The following is a 16,403-nucleotide window of genomic DNA, read 5'->3' as shown; positions in this document are numbered from 1 at the left end:
ACAGTGAATTTGGAGTCACATTTATTCTAGATAAAACACTAAGGACCTAAGCTCGCTTATACTTCAACATAATAAAAAGATAAAGATGAAGAAATGAAGGACAACTTTCATAGCCAATTAGAAATAATCGCGTTTAGTCCGTTAAGCTTCCCACACCTTCATTGTCATAAAGGGACTATTACATCCCTAGATGATCAGACCTTTAATCAAATTGACAACGCATTGTTCCAAAAATAATGGCGTAATACAGAACTCACGTCAGAGCGTGCATTGGCAGAATAATTGACGAACATTAAAAGTGAGCTTGATTCCAATAAACATCAATTTGTGAGCAATGATCCAAAAGATCACTATCAAAATTGAATAGCTGATAATGCTTTAACTAGGACCAATGAAGATAATAAGGCAAGTATCACATGATCGTTGCAAATAGCCACGAGCGACAAGTGTAAAGCTGTCATTGATTCTATAATCACCCTTGCTGTGCTAGCCTGTTGCCAACTGTTACTAACTTGTACGTCAGGTTCGGCTTGCAGCCGCCGCAATTGGGTTTCTATGTTTCCAAAGGAAGGAAGAGTACAGCCAAAAGTGCAATTGTTATCAATGCAACAACTGGCGAGATATTTGTGCGCTCCCTCAGTATTCAAGAAGTAAGCCAAAATTATCACCGAACAAAACTTAATATCACTCGATGTTTGAATAAGACTGAATTCGTGTTTGCTAATACTAAGCGGACGAGATAACTCAAAATATACAGAACATCTCCAATACTTTAGTCTAGGACTTAGCAAACGTTTGTTCTGGATGAAATTGTATGTCAATATCCAAAGTGAAATTAATCCCAGAGTGAACCTTCCCCATTTTCAATGATTTTTGCTGAAATGTCTTTAAAATTCTACCTAATAAATTTATTACTAATTTATTGTAACTATCCAAAGTAATTTTAAATATTGAAAATATCTTAGAAAAATTCAGAAATTAAATTAGCTCTGAATTCGAAAAAAGTAAAATTGCTCCCCGAAATTGAATTTAAAATATTTTTTATAATATTGAGGGATAGTGGACGTTTTCATAAGCACATCCTTCGTTTCTATTTAAAGTAGTTACTAATAAGGAAATACAATCTCGTTTCCATAGCTAACTGTTCTAGCGGATATACAGAAGTAACATAGGTCAGTGAACCCCTTGAACTAGCTTGAAAATGTCCTAAAGGTGCATTGATCCCTAGAGGCTTATGGAAGTTATCATGTTGCTCCATATCCAGCAGGAAGATTAGACTAGTGACTCGATAGCACTATAACTGTAAACTTGGCGTTGCAAGGGAAAATGATTATACAATTATATGAACGAACAAATAGATAGATCCTTCGAGCAAACTGGTATTTATCCTTACCTTCCAAATTCAAACTCCTTTCTACTAAGCACTTGACTCTTTCTTTCAATTAGTCGTTTCCAAAATATCTTTCACGAACCTTTACGGTTAATGCTAGGCAGAACAAAGTTTCACGTTGTCTGTTTAGTTTTAGTTGGGATGAATTGTTAAACAATTTCAATTTCTTTATATAAATAAATGAAGAGGGCTAGACAGGGGACGCGTTATTTTTTCACCCGACAAACAAGACAATTTTTCAATTATTTTATAGTTGAAATTCGTAAAATTGACAAAGTCTTTTTCGTTCAGAATGGGAGTTATAAAGAAAAGTTATAAATAGTTATCTATTCAACACGTTTACAGTTCTACGTCTGTTTTTTTTTGGTTTAAATAAAACGATACACCGAATTTAGTTAGTTATTAATATTAATTGAACTTGATTTTATAAAACCACTACACATTAAAAGAACACTTCGATTCGGATAATCGATGAATTTGTTCGAAAAGAAAGAGTGCTGTGATGTGGAAGTCTGAATGGTTACTGAGTTGCATTAGCTACAAAATGGCTAACTTTTCGAATAAGTATTTTGGCGGGACCAAATTTTCGGGTATTTTAGAACAAAACACCAAGTGCATATCTAGAAAGTGGCCATACTTTTTGTGGAGACTTTTCGGTTATTGTTGTTTTAAATTTACAAGCAATCTCATTGCATTTTACCTTACATACCGTCTCCTGTTACTAATTGATAGTGAGGACCCACAGTACCTAACATTAAAATCACCTTAAATGATATCATGTTGAAATGATAAATTAATAAGACGCCTAAAAAGTATTTTATGGAGTCATTGATACTAGAATTTTCTCTTAATTGAATTTAACTGAATTAAATTTGAATTAAAGTTCTTAGGGTTCAGTCATTAAGTAACTTAAGGTAAAATTCCTAGGCCATGGTCAAATTGTTGGCGATTTTCTATTAATTTTCTTGTGAATTACAAACGAATCTAAGAAATAATTTTGGGAAAAATATACTACGAGTAAGAAGTTTGATAAACAAAATTTCCAGAATTTCTTACATTTAACTAACTGAGTGACGAAATGGCAAATATAAAGAAAGAAGTTACCACTGAGGTACTTCAACTTATTATTATGATGTAAACAAGAGTGACTATAAGGTGCTGCACAATTCACCATTTTACACATGGCAAAGTTCGGATTCGCCGACAAGTACAACAGGAAGTCGGAAACAGGAAGCTCACCACTCCTATGTGTATAATCGCAGCAAATTTACGTAAAATAGACTATTTTGATCCACTATATAACAACTTTGATAATAATAGTAAAGCTACTTTCCTGTATGATGCCTGTGTGGAGTTGCCAAATCTCCCATCAGGCCCCAGTGCCGGCGGTTCTGGGAGTGAGCAAGCGGACCCCCGGCCGTCGATAGCCAACGACCGCAGTGCCTCAGTAGTGGGAAACTTGGCTACTGTGGCATCTAATGCTACAAGAGATAATGGTGGAGTGGAAATTAGGTCCACACCGGATCCTTTTAGGAGGAGTTCGAAGCTTGGGAGATAACCACCGAGAACAATGGTTCCTTTTGGTAGTCGAGATTCGTCGCGGGACTCTGAAAGAAACATGAATAGTCCCTTGATCGACATCATTCCTTGTGGCGCAAGGCGCGAAAGCAAATGGGAGCATACCAGAATGGCGTTTATTACACTCGGGGAACGAATAAATGAACTGTGCGAGTTCATCAAGGAGAGGCGGAATATCCACCAAAATATTCGAGCCTTGATAAGAGGCATTAAATTGTCTTAAGGCACTCGAAGAAAAGAATTCCCAAGCGTCAGTTGTCAAGGTCACAAGGGAAACGCAGGTGACGCCTCCCCATGATAAGGCAGGCGGGAAGACAGGAAAACGGGCTAGAGACGGTACCAGCGAGCCTCTAGGACCACAGCAAGTCCCGAAGAAGAAAAAAGCCTCTTCACCAAAGAAGGCGGAGCCAGCGAGAGTACCCGCGAAAGTCGGTAATCTCATGATTGCAGCCACAACAAAAGTCGAAGAAACCAACGCCCGGAGGCAAAAACAATGGACTAAGGTGAGCAACAAGAGGAAAAAGGACAAAAAGAAGCTCCGCCCGGAAATAACAATTATTTCCAAGAAGCGAAATATGTCCTATGCCGACATCCTCCGAAAGGTGAAGTCAGACCCGGAACTGAAGGATTTGGGGGATAGTGTAAGCCGTATCAGGCGAACACAGAGAGGTGATCTGATGCTGGAGATAAGTAGATCTGCCGACAAGTCGGCCGATAACTTCCGCGGGAAGGTGGAATGTGTACTAGGAGAGGAAGCTGAAGTAAGAGCTCGGAAACAGGAGATAGTGGTTGAATGCAAGGACCTAGATGAGGTCACCTCACGGAGAACATCTGTGCTGCGCTAAAGCAACAGTTCAACCTTAGCAATATAAACCAGAGTGTCATAAAAAGGATGAAGAAAGCATATGGCGCACACAGACCGCTATTAAGTTGATTACCGCGGGCAAGGTAAGAGTAGGTTGGGTCGTGTGCAGGATCAGAGAGCAAATATCTGTAAAGAGATGCTTCAGATGCCTCGATTTCGGCCATTTTGCGGCGGTATGTACTAGCCAGCATCATGGTTCGAGAATTTGCAGGAAGTGTGGGGGAGAGGGCCACCGCATAAAAGAATGCACCGGAGATCCACGGTGTATGCTGTGTAGTGGGAAAGAGGGCGTGGACCACCGGCATGTTGCGGGAAGCAGCAGATATCCGGTATATAGGAGGGACTTGAACCGCATAGGTAAATGAGATTGATACAAATCAATCTCAATCACTGTGAAGCAGCTCAGGACCTGCTCTTGCAAACCATTCGAGAGCTGAATGTGAATGTCGCGGTTATTTGCGAGGCGTACAGAAACCACGTCGGTGCGACTTGGGCGATGGATGCGTCTGGCAACGCAGCAATCTGGGCGTGCGGAAGACAGGCCATTCAGGAAACCGGCAGCCGGTTTTATAAGGGCGAAGGTCAACGGTGTCCATATTTACAGCTGTTACGCTCCTCCTAGTGCAACTTTAGCACAATATGAGGAGACGTTAGACAGTCTGGTGTTGGACGCAAGAGATCGCAGCCCTAAAATCATTGCGGGCAATTTCAACGCGTAGGGAGTGGAGAGTGGGGAAGCCGGTCGACGAACACCAGAGGTCAAATTCTGTTGGAGTCCTTTGCGGAGCTGGACATCGTGCTGGCCAACGTTCGATGCGTGCCCACCTTTCGAGGAAGAGGGTCGGGTTCGATCGTTGACCTGACATTTGTTAGCACTTCAGTGGTAAGGGAGATGGCTTGGCAAGTTAGTGAGCACTACACCCACAGTGACAACCAGGCCATCTTCCTCCGCATTGGGAACCGGGGAAGCAGTCAACGACGCTCTGGAGATGGAAAAGCTAAAGCGGTTGGCTGGTCTATCAGACATTCCTGGCCGCATTGGAGCCCATGATCCGGATGGAACAGCGGTGGTAAGGGTCACACAGCTGTCTCAGCGTGTAACCGAAGCATGCGACGCTCCGATGCCACGACGACGTTTGCACCACGGTAAGAGGCCAAACTACTGGTGGAAAAATCACCTCAAGTGACATGCCCACGGCTCTTGTTGCAAATAATTACAACTCTTTTCTCGTAGCAGGAACAGGACGAAAGAGAACCCCAACTGGTAGCTCAGCAGGACGTCTTCTCGATCCCTGATGCTACCGAAGAGGAACTTTGGAAATCTGCAGACGTACTGGGGATATCAAGGCTCCGGGATTGGACGGAATTCCGAACAAGGCTGTGAAAGTGGCGGTCAAGGACAGACCAAGGTGATTCGCAGGCACATTCGAATCGTGCATGGCGAAAGGAATATTTCCCGCCCAGTGGAAGAAGCAGAAGCTGGTGTTGCTACCGAAGCCCCAAAAACCACCCAGCGTGCCCTCTTCATATCGCCCTATTTGTCTCTTAGACACCATGGGGAAGATGTTGGAGAGGGTGATATACAACAGGCTGCTCCCGTTCATCGAGCTTGGGGGGGGGGGCGTCTTTGAGAGCGCCAATATTTGTTTCGGCGAGCCCGTTCTACGGTCGATGCAGTAGCAAAGGTCGTAGAGTTGGCTCGAAATGCAATGGCCATGGGCAAATGCTGGTGACACTGGACGTCAAAAATGCTTTTAACTCAGCCAACTGGCGCTGGATTAAGGGCGCTTTGGCCAAAATGGGTGTTCCCAGCTACTTGGGTCGGCTCATCGAGAGTTACCTTTCGGACAGACTTCTCTGGTACGAGACGGACGACGGGCCGAAGGAGTACATTGCGACAGCAGGTATGCCTCAAGATTCTGTATTGGGACCGCTGCTGTGGAACATAATGTACGACGGAGTGCTTGACCTTCGCGTGCCGGAGGAGACAACGCTGATTGGTTTTGCGGACGGCCTGGCGGTAGTTGCAATTGCAAAGCATCCCGAGGACGTCGAGCTTTATGCAAATGAAGGCATTCATACCATCAAGTCATGGTTACGAATGGCCAAGCTGGACCTGGCGGACGAAAAGACGGAGGCGGTCCTCATTTCCAACCATAGGAAGAACAACACGGTTACCATCCGGGTTGGTAATCGTGAGGTCGTCTCAAAATTACCTGGGGGTGATGATCGATGCCAAGCTGAGTTTCAAGGGACATTTGGATTATGCGCGAGAGAAGGCAGTAAATGCTAGCTCATCCCTTGCAAGGATGATGCCTTACTTGGGAGGGCCAAAGTATAGTCGCAGGCTACTCATCGCGGGAGTGGTGAAGTCGATCTTGAGCGTTGAACCACGCTGTAAATCGGAGGAAGATAAGTTCGGCATACCGGCCAATTGCGCTAAGGGTGTGCAGCGCATTTAGGACGGCGTCGACGGAGGCAGTGTGTGTCATCGCAGGAATGATCCCTATAGGTCTTCTAGCGAGCTAGGCCAGCCAGCCAGGCCAGCGAGCTAGGCCAGCCGAGGTGAATGCGTATTTGCGAAAAGCCATCAGGAGAGAGTTATGTGGCAAGTGGCAACAACGGTGGAATAACTCCGACAAGGGCCGGTGGACCCATACATTGATCCCGTGTATCGAGAAATGGGTCGACCGAAAGCACGGATAATTGAATTACCACCTGACACAGTTCCTTAGGGAAACGGTGGCTATAGGAAGTACTTGCATCGCTTCAAGTTGAACGAGTCTCCCAACTGTCCTGAATGCGGTGCCACACCCGAGGACCCGGAGCAGGTCATGTTCCATTGTCCCAGATTTCTGCAGCAGAAAAGGAGGTTGAACAGCGTCTTAGGAGCGGACATCGAGCGCTCGAACCTGGTGAAAGAGATGCTGAAGTCAGAGAAAAACTGGATGGCGGTAAATGAGCCGTGGTGCAGACAAAACTCCTGGAGTTGGATCGAGCTCGGAAGACGGCGAAACGGAGACGCGACATGGACGAGCTGGTATAGCGAACCAGAGCCTCCCCCGCGAAATAATACTTCACGGTGGTCCCGCGGGGAGGGGCGAAAGAATGAGGGTGGTTTTAGTGGGTGCGAATACCACACACTGCTGCAACCTGGCGCAGCAGCATCTTTCTAAGATTTCCACCTCCATCCATAAAAAAAAAAGTATGATGCCCAAAGTTATAATTTATATTATAGGATGTCCGTGGTTTCGCAGCATGCAGATAATTTTTTTTTACCCTCCTACATAGCATCTTTTAGCACCACCATTATCCCTGTTTCAAGCTCCTAATTTGCATCCCGACTACTCTATTTTAAATATTCATTTGTAAATGAATGTTTTAACCCCTTTTTGAAATTTTTATCACAAAATCGTCTCCCCTTCGACTTCAAATTCTTCGAAACCCTAATTCTGTATTTTTTGAGAATTGTGGGGTCCTAAGGCCGTATCAACTTGATACTGGACCGGGCCAAAAGCGGAGCAACTTACTCCCACTTTTTTTGGTCCACGGACCCCTCGTTTAGGGCTTAGCACCCAAATTTTCTAAAAGACCACATTTAGTTATTAAATTTTGCTGCAATCGATTTAGCTGTGTTAGAGCAAATCAGGTGTGATAGACAGACAGACATTGAATCGATTTTAATAAGGTTGATTTTACACAAAACCTTAAAAAATGCTAGGGAGCAGTAGTTTCTTCACAAACAGTAATACTTCACTCGAATGTCAATTATTCCCCTTAACTATGATATCAGCATCTTGTTTGCGTGGCTCAGAGTCCAGAAAGTTCGAATGAAACTGATAAATTTGGACCACTATAACTTTGACACGAATTCCCATGAAACTTGGCGGTATTGGTATTATGCACGATGTTGTCCTCCTCTATTTTGTTGGTATTCCTAGGATAAACTTAAGAGAACTTTTTCAGGCAACTTAAAAGAATTGGTAATATACTATCAGTAAATCTACTAGAGCATATATCGGAATATTTTTGTTCTTGGGGTGGGGTAGGTGAATGAATTAAACAAAGAGTGTTGGACTCCCGCAACGGTACATCGTCAGACTGCCAACTCCATACCTCAACATCTACAAAGAATTAGCCTGGAATCGTTTCTAACATTACTTCGTGCTAGTCTCCGAACTCTCCCGCCTTGCACAACCTTCAAATCAGGGAATTCCTTTCAGCAACGGGAGGGCAGAGGAGGCAGGGAACCATTCGGCTGCTCCAATGGTCGAGATATATCTTCTTTGCAAGGAAAAGGATCCGAACGTAATGGACAACACGGCTTCACCTGTTCGCGCTCCTCCGCATCTCCTCAAAAATATTGTCTGGGAAGAGATCCCCTCTGATTAAATAGAGCTGCTGACAAACCCCATCCCACCTTCCGCAAGAAGAAAAGGTGTGCTGTACGTCGTCAGCAACCTCATCGCAAAACACACAATCCGCTGATCGTGCCTCTCGAATCTTGTGAAGGTAAGACTGCCCACTTAAGAACTGGGGAAGGAATCAGTCAATCACACCATACTTCCGGTCAATTGGACACCATCCCGCAGAGCGTGATAGACTGCGTTGAACTCATCAGGAGACGTCGCCTGCTATTTGCCATTATCTGCTTAACGCCGTAACTCCAACTACAGCCTTGTTCGCTGCTGCTTTAACTTACTCAAAAAAGCTCATCTTTGAATCAAAAGTCAGTCCAATGTATTTTGCCGCCGGTTTTGACTCGAACGATATGGTAGAGGCAGGAATTCTCTTTTTAGCTAGGATGAATAATTCGGTTTTTTCCAGCGCGAGGTTGAAACCATGAGCAGTCATCCGTCCGCTTATCCGTCGCAACAAAATGTCAAGTCTATTTTGTCCCTGTTCGCAAGTGCGTCTAGCAACAAGCGCAACGACATCATTTGAATATCCCACCGGGAGCAATTCTTCTGGCATGTCGAGTTTACGTAGGTGGCGTTCCAGAGGCTCGGCCCTAGGATGGATCCCTGCGCTACCCCGATGTGAGCTCTAGAACTCTTCTGACCGTCTTTTGTTTCATTGAGCAAGGAGCGGTTCGTCAGATAGTCATCAATATCAATCAATATCAATATCCTTAAATGGTAGTTCGGCACGTGGAAAGTATTGTCAAGTGTGCCTAGAATGTCTTTCCATCTTACGGAATTAAAGGCATTTCTGACGTCAAGCCACACGAGGAGCACCACCCATCGAGTTCGATGGCTATGTTCCTCAACGAACAGTATTCACGACCTGCATAGCGACATCAGTACCTCTGGCCGATGTTGGAATAACAGTTTGAAGCATGTCCCATTCGTGTGCTCTGGCATTGAAGTCACCCCCAACCAGGATCCGCCCTTCTATACCTAAGATAGTGTCCTCAAGAGCATCAAGCCTGATTCAAAAGTCCGGCATCGTCTCATTCAGCGTCAGATAAACCCTGGAAAAGGTTATCCCTAAACACCGAATCAGGACAAAGCCGTCCCCTCGGCCTTGGCTAAGAACCTAAGAAGGGTGACCTCCCAAACCCCGATGGCAATGATATCACTGATGAGCACTAAATCAGCTTTGGTCTCTACATCGAACTGCGCTGGCAACTCGTGAGTGGGTGCACTTTGGTGCTTGTTGATTTGTAGGATCCGAATCATATTGACCGGACCCTAAATCTTCCAGTTCTGCTCTAAAGACTGGACACAGCCCCGAACCCGCAGTGTGCACAACGTTCTCATCAGACGCGCCACGGACCTTGCATAGGAAGCAGCTCTCTTTTCATTGCAAGTGTTCGCCTTATGGCCTGCCTGACCACATTTGCGGCATGTTGCCCTTCTGTCAGGTCCCCACCTGGTTGTAGGCGTGTGTCTGTAATCCAACCAACTGTAATATTTGGTTGGGGCGGCCCGGATTCGTATCCTACACACTACCCAACCGATTCTGATATTACTATGCAACTTTTAGCACAACGAATTCTTCTCGCTCGTTCGTTTCTGTGTGGCAGTCAAGGTCTCGGATTTCCAGAGAGCACGCTCGTCCAGCTCCATCAGCCCGTTCCCACCCCTTTGCTGGCGTTTTCCTGGAAGAACGTCGTGCTCACTATTGCGGTTTGAATGACATTTTTAGGCAAAGAGTGGATGTTGTTGCCTCGAAGTAGCGAGTTCGTGAATTTGATTCGATAACCGCATTACGTAAGAAATAAAAGGCTATTAAGGGGTGAAACCTCTCTCCCTCGACGAAGCTCAGTAAGTAAGAGCCTCTGGGAAACTCCGGGCACCTGCGCCTAAAGTAAAACAAGTCGGAATACCGGAAGCTCGCGCTTCGGGTATAAAGGTTTTGTGTTCATCTTATGTGAGAAACTTCAACGCACATTTTTCTGTCCGTATATAGCTACAAAGCCAACATAATCCTTCATATTTTTCCAAACTACGAGACATACGTACATATTACAGCCATAGATATCACGCTCACCCTAAACAAACAAACTGCCTATTACCGAATACTGTACACATATATGCACGTATATAAATTGATCGTACCCATATTTCCGATTTACTTCTTATATCTATTTGAATTAGGCACTACCCGCAAAATTCATTAGCACGCATATATTATATACCTACGTACACACATGTCTGGCTGACAAATAACTAAAAAACTAAAACAAAATAATTCTCTGCGACCCAATTCATAAGAACTCATTTCGTTGTGGTATTGACGAATTGAAATGTGATGATGACGTCATGCAGGTTGAAGAGTGCACGAAATTCACAAAAAATTGTAGAGTTTCACCCCCTATAACTTTGTTAGTAATGGTTGGATTTTCTTCAAACTTGACCAAACTGTGCACTATATTCTTCGTTATAGACATACCAAATTTTGTACTTCTGGGATGAACATAAGCGGGGGTGCTGGGTAAATATATAAAATGTGGAAATATACTATTATTAACTTTATTTGTGCAGATATCGGAACTGGATATATTTTGAGGCCTAGATTTCGTAGAGATGCACCACTGTGATTTTTTTCAGATTTTTCGGTTGGATAGGTTCTGAGAACGAGACCTGTGACACTTTTTGTGGGTCATATTTTGAACCCTCACTCCCCTATATTTAATCTAATATTAAATATTGAACCAGATTCGAAAAGTACTAATTGGGGCCTTTCATTTGATACCCCACATGGCTACATTCTGTAAAAAAAAAATTTGCACCCTCCATTCACATGTACGGGGAGCCCCCCCTTAAACTTAACACAAGATGGCGCCACTTACTGCATGTAAAGGGATCACCAGATTACATACTCTCACCAATTTTAGTGACAATCGGTCTAGCCGTTTCCGAATAAATCGGGTGTGACAGACAGACAGACAGACAGACAGACAGACAGACGGACAGACGGACAGACGGACAGACAGACACCGTCTCGATTCTAATAAGGTTTTGTTTCACACAAAACCTTAAAAAGGGGCAGCGGTCCTTTAAAACAAAAGGTAGCAAAGAGGGCTCAGTAAGCAACGGCTAAGTCATCATTTCTAGCCAAAGCTATCGTAGCCCATGCATGGGTTTTGCATAACGCCACTTATCCATTCAGTTACAATACTGAGAAGTGCGGACAGTTTAGGAGGAAATCGTCGCAAGGATTAAGGCTTGGCTTTGAGTCGGTAAGTGTATACCGTAAAGTGTTACGACTAAACTTTGCCGACGAAAACACGAATGAGTGACTCACATGGTATTACTTCTACCTCAGCGATGTGCGGGAGGCTGCGCGACTAACCCTGAAAGGAGTCCCTGAGCTGCCATCTTTCAAAGAGGGCTTCCCCTGGCTTCAGCAAGAAAAGCGTAATGGTGCTGAGGATCTGGATGCTGCTAGGCAGCAAGATAAGAGAGAGTACCGATAGGCCGGGAACTTTCCTTACTATCGGCATTCCCGCACCCGACATTAACAAGGTTGGAGAACGAACAGGCTACGGGCTAAGGACCGTCATGGGGCTGCTCCTAAAATCATTGAAAGAGACAGCAGCTTTCGGCATCTCCATCTGAAGTGTAGATGAGGTGCCATATTTATATCATTGTAAAGTGACGACTGCACTTAGCAGTACTCGGATTAATACATTTATATATTACATACAAGAACCATATGTTGCTGGTGGAGTATTCAGGGGCCTAAACTTCCAACGTGCTGACCTGTTGTATTTCAATAGAACTGATTGACCCCACTCCATCATGGTATTCTCAAAAGGCCTCCAGGTTAATTTGGTTAAAGATCTATGTGATCACAACGACATCACAACGGTCAAGCTAACCACAAAAGGTCAACAGGAAGATAAAGAGATTCCATGGTGCTCTGCATATTTCTAGTATGACCTGGAATCATCAAGCCCCTTTGATATGCCGAAAGTAAGGGTATGGGGGTAATAATAGAAAGTCATGTCGGCGCCCAGCATATAAGCTGGGAAGTTCCAACTTCAATGCATCAATACGAGAGTATCGAAACTATTAGAGTATCTGGTAGGAACCAATCTGCAGATCCTTAGTTTCAGTGATGAACCCAATTTCTTCTAGTCGTAGAGTAGAGAGTATCTAAACGATATCACCCTCTCGGATGGATACACCTCCGGGCACTCCATTTCGGAATCCACTGAAGACAGTTTGGCGGCATATAAAATAGAACTGAGCGCCTAAGCCTCGACCCCTGAGAAGCGCATGAAATCCATAATAATAATAATATAATAATCGTTGGCACAGCAATCCATATTGGATCAGGGCCTTGAAGTGTGTTAGAGCACTTCATTCAAGACCGTAACGGTACACTACAGAACACTGTAGGAGGCAATGTGGTCAGCATTGCGCTCCTCCGAGATTATTACCCTGATTTGACTCAGGTACTCATTCACAGCTGAGCCGACTGGTATCCGACGTCAAATCACGATAGAAATTCCACTGCCACCAGCGAGATTTGAACCGCGAACTTGCGTACGACAGCCTTGTGCTCTAACCACTCAGCTATCCGGACATCCATCCCTGGAATTAAGAGGACGACCCAGATGATCACGACTAGCATGAGAGAAGCTTTTTAATGAAGCCATAGAAGGGTAAAACCCTATAGTGGTACTCGGATTAGGCAAACCAGACGAGAACGGCGAGGGTGCTCCTCAATCGTGCTCTGAAGTCTGATTCAGCCGCATGCTCGCATCGGTATAAAGAGGCACACAAAGCTCGAAAGAAGAGTGCTCCAACATCAGTTGGACTTACTGCCCGAATAAAACGACATTGGCTACCGGAGACTTATCCGCAAAACAGTTTGGATTCAGAGCAGAGAAATCCAGACTGAATGCTATCATATAAGCCGCGGATAATGTTTATCGATCGGAGACATACAGCCGCCGAGATCAACAAATAGTTCTTCCCATAACATTTGATGTCAGAAAGATGGAAAGACAATCTAGACACACTAGACAATAGTTTGCACTTGTCTGGCTACTTCTTTCAAATATTGCGATATTATTTCAGAAAGGAAGTTGGAGGAGGTTGGAGGCTACGTTTAGAGTAGTGCAGGGATCGATCCTAGAGCCGGACCTCTGGAACCATTTCTACGATAGTCTGCTAAGATTTAACCCTTAACGCCTGGTCGGTTATGTGGGTGACGTTGTGGCGTTTATTGCCAGACATTCTGTCGAACGGGCGCAAGCATATTTAGCATATCGATGCAAATGGTAAACGGATGAATTACCACTCATGGATCTAACTTTGTATTGGAAAAACCCTGATTGAAAAGGGAATCCTCAACTTGAATTCCATATTGATCGTGAGTTGATAATCGAGTCAAAAGGAACCCAACTCAACTCAAAAATGAGCTTTTTTGAGCAAATCAAAGCAAACAAGGTTGCAATTGGAGTTTCAGTCTTAAGTGCGCTAATAGCGTACAACGCAGTCTGTTCTGCTCTACGGCGCGGGGGTATAGGCTAATGGTCATGGAAAGGAGGTATATCTTAAGCGCGTTGCGCAAGTACATAGACGGGGGGCTTTGCGGATGGCATCTGCCTACTGCACAATCTTTTTTCTTGTAGAAGGTGGAATGGGATTCGCCAATAGCTTTATTTAAACAAAGAGGACCAGACAATATAGTCGGGGAGGTGCTAAGAAGCACTGACAGGTGGAGCCCTGTTTCGCATTACTTTCGCATTGTTCTTATTGCAACCAAGATAAGGCTAGACCAGTGGGTGAAAGGGATTCCATGATTTGAAGGTTCTCCAAGGCGGGATAGTTCGGGGGCTAACTCGAAGTAATATGACAAACGGTTCCAAGCTAGCTCTCTGAAGATGGCGAGGCATTTTGTTGTTATTTTGGCGGCGTACCATGTTGCCACCTTATGTGGTATTGCCAGTCCACTTGATAATTCCTCTTTAACTTTTCTTTTCTTTTAAAATGCAATGAGTTTACGGTTAGTCGGAACAGCTAAATGCCAAACTCCAGACTAACCAGCTTTGGGAGCAGCAATTGTCTGAACTCCACAGAAAAAACACGTTGTGATTATGTTTGATAGTTCTAACGAACTATATATTTTCAATTCATATTTCCTATTTTAAACAATTTTTACCTATACTTAGTAGGCCTGTACATATGAATTTACAGTATTTTAGAGAGAATATTACATAGTAGGCAATGATAATGTGGATAAGTTTACAGTATTTTACACCGTTGTGGGAGACCAAACATTTGTCCGTGAATGCATTCACCTACCCCACCCCAAAAAAAAAACAAGAAAAAAATTGCTCGGCGCATTTACAAACATTAAGTTCAAAAACAAACCTATCTAGGTATACAAATTCTTCGACGCCCTAAATAGTCTGTCCATTAATGTGAATAGAAGAACTGCGATGATCAGTCAGACGAGAACCTTGGTTCTGCTGGTGTTTATTTTCAGTCAAAATTTGTTTGCCTCCTTTTCTAATTATAGAGCCATTTGGCCAGACTCCATGATTCTGTACAATGGCAGGCAGATGTCACTAGCGTAGTAGAGGTGTATAAAGAGATATGACGTCGTCCAATGGACACCTCTTCGTCTTCCAGCCAAAGCCACATCAAGAACATCTCCGGTAACGAGAAGATAAAGTACTAGGAAATATGCAACCTGGTCGGCCTTAGTTTAGTTTAGTTTAGTTAACTGGGGGGAGCCGCAGCTCCGAGCATTCAGGCCATTGTTAGGTCCATTGTACTATCCCCGTAAGTTCCCTATTCAGTGGCTTCCCGCCTACGGTGTTTGCAGGCTTTAGCGAATCTTAAAACATTCTCCAGAGGCAGAGAGTGTGCAGATTCTTCATTAAAGAAAACCTTGCCAAGGTGTCTTCGTCTGAGATCTGAGGATGCCGGGCAGCTGCATAAAAAGTGCAGGGCCATCTCCTCCTCTTCCTCACATTGACTGCACACAGCCGTCAAAAGCCCTACTAGGATTTTCATGTCCTACTTCTTAAGGGATAACAAAAATGCCGCTCTAGTGGCCCTAGGCTCCTTCACAAGGATTCTCGCTTGCCAGCAAGAGTCTAAATTTCTCAACTTGGTTGTGTGAATCCTTGTAATTTCACCTTTGAGAGTAGACTTGACAGTAGATGGTCGGACTCCCAGAGCTGGTTCTGGCCCCAACATTGTGGATCCAGACCCTCGGCGAGCCAGTCTGTCAGCCTCCTCATTACCGGCGATGTTAGAGTGCCCCGGCACCCACATCAGGAATGTTTCGTTCAGTCGGCCAAGTTTCAGCAGCACCTGATGACAACTCCATACCAACTGGCTTGATATGTTGTTGCCATTTGGTGCTGATAATGCCGCCCGACTGTCGGAACAGATTCGAATGGTACGACCCCTCCATTTCTGTCGCAGACATTCTTCTGCTGCCAATGAAATGGCATATATCTCCGCCTGGAATATGGTCGTCATTTTTCCGAGAGGTTGGGCCAGTTCAGTAATCGGATTCTCCGAGAACACCCCTGCGCCCGATCCGTCCTCCATGACTGACCCGTCGGTGAAGATTATTAGGTCTGTAATCTGAAGAGACTCATGGCCACCATTCTTCTTTTTCGGTGATTACGACAGTGTATGTCTTTTCAAAGACGAATCTGGAAACCATATGATCGGTCTGCATCAGGGCTACCGGATGTTTTTCAAGGAATTTCCAGAAAGACGCATGACCGTTTGATTGGCCGCCTTTCCACCCCCCAATGGTATCGAGACTATATGCGTCGTTGGCCGCTTTCCGTTTCACTTCCAATTGAATGGGGGGTAAATTTAAGATAGCTTCAAGTGCCGCAGTCGGCGTAGTACTCATTGCTCCAGTAATACTTAGGCAACCAAGTCTCTGAATCTGCGTTACCAGCTTCCTGCTGTTAGCAAAGTTCAGTCTTGGCCACCAGACGATGCATGCATACATCAAAATGGGTTTTATTATGGATGTAAACATCCAGTATATCCGTTTAGGTGAAAGTCTCTAGGTCTTACCTATCGCATTCTTACAGCACCAGAGCAATCTGCAGGATTTTTGATATTGTTCCTG

General features: G+C 44.4%; 1 protein-coding gene across 1 annotated transcript in view; it reads right to left on the bottom strand.

The window, feature by feature from the left end:
* Positions 1-1,895, bottom strand: part of LOC119651675 (protein bicaudal C) — a 30,788-nt gene extending 28,893 nt beyond the window's left edge. Inside the window, exon 1 of the mRNA XM_038055368.1 lies at positions 1,394-1,895. The gene's annotated coding sequence lies outside the window, so the exon portion shown is untranslated. The remainder of the gene's footprint in view (positions 1-1,393) is intronic.
* Between the last annotated feature and the right edge of the window lie 14,508 nt (positions 1,896-16,403).

Source organism: Hermetia illucens, chromosome 3 (genome assembly GCF_905115235.1).
Source record: "Hermetia illucens chromosome 3, iHerIll2.2.curated.20191125, whole genome shotgun sequence".
Classification (NCBI taxonomy): domain Eukaryota; kingdom Metazoa; phylum Arthropoda; class Insecta; order Diptera; family Stratiomyidae; genus Hermetia; species Hermetia illucens.
Note: the sequence above shows the minus strand (reverse complement) of the source record. Positions and strands in the feature narration are given on the sequence as shown.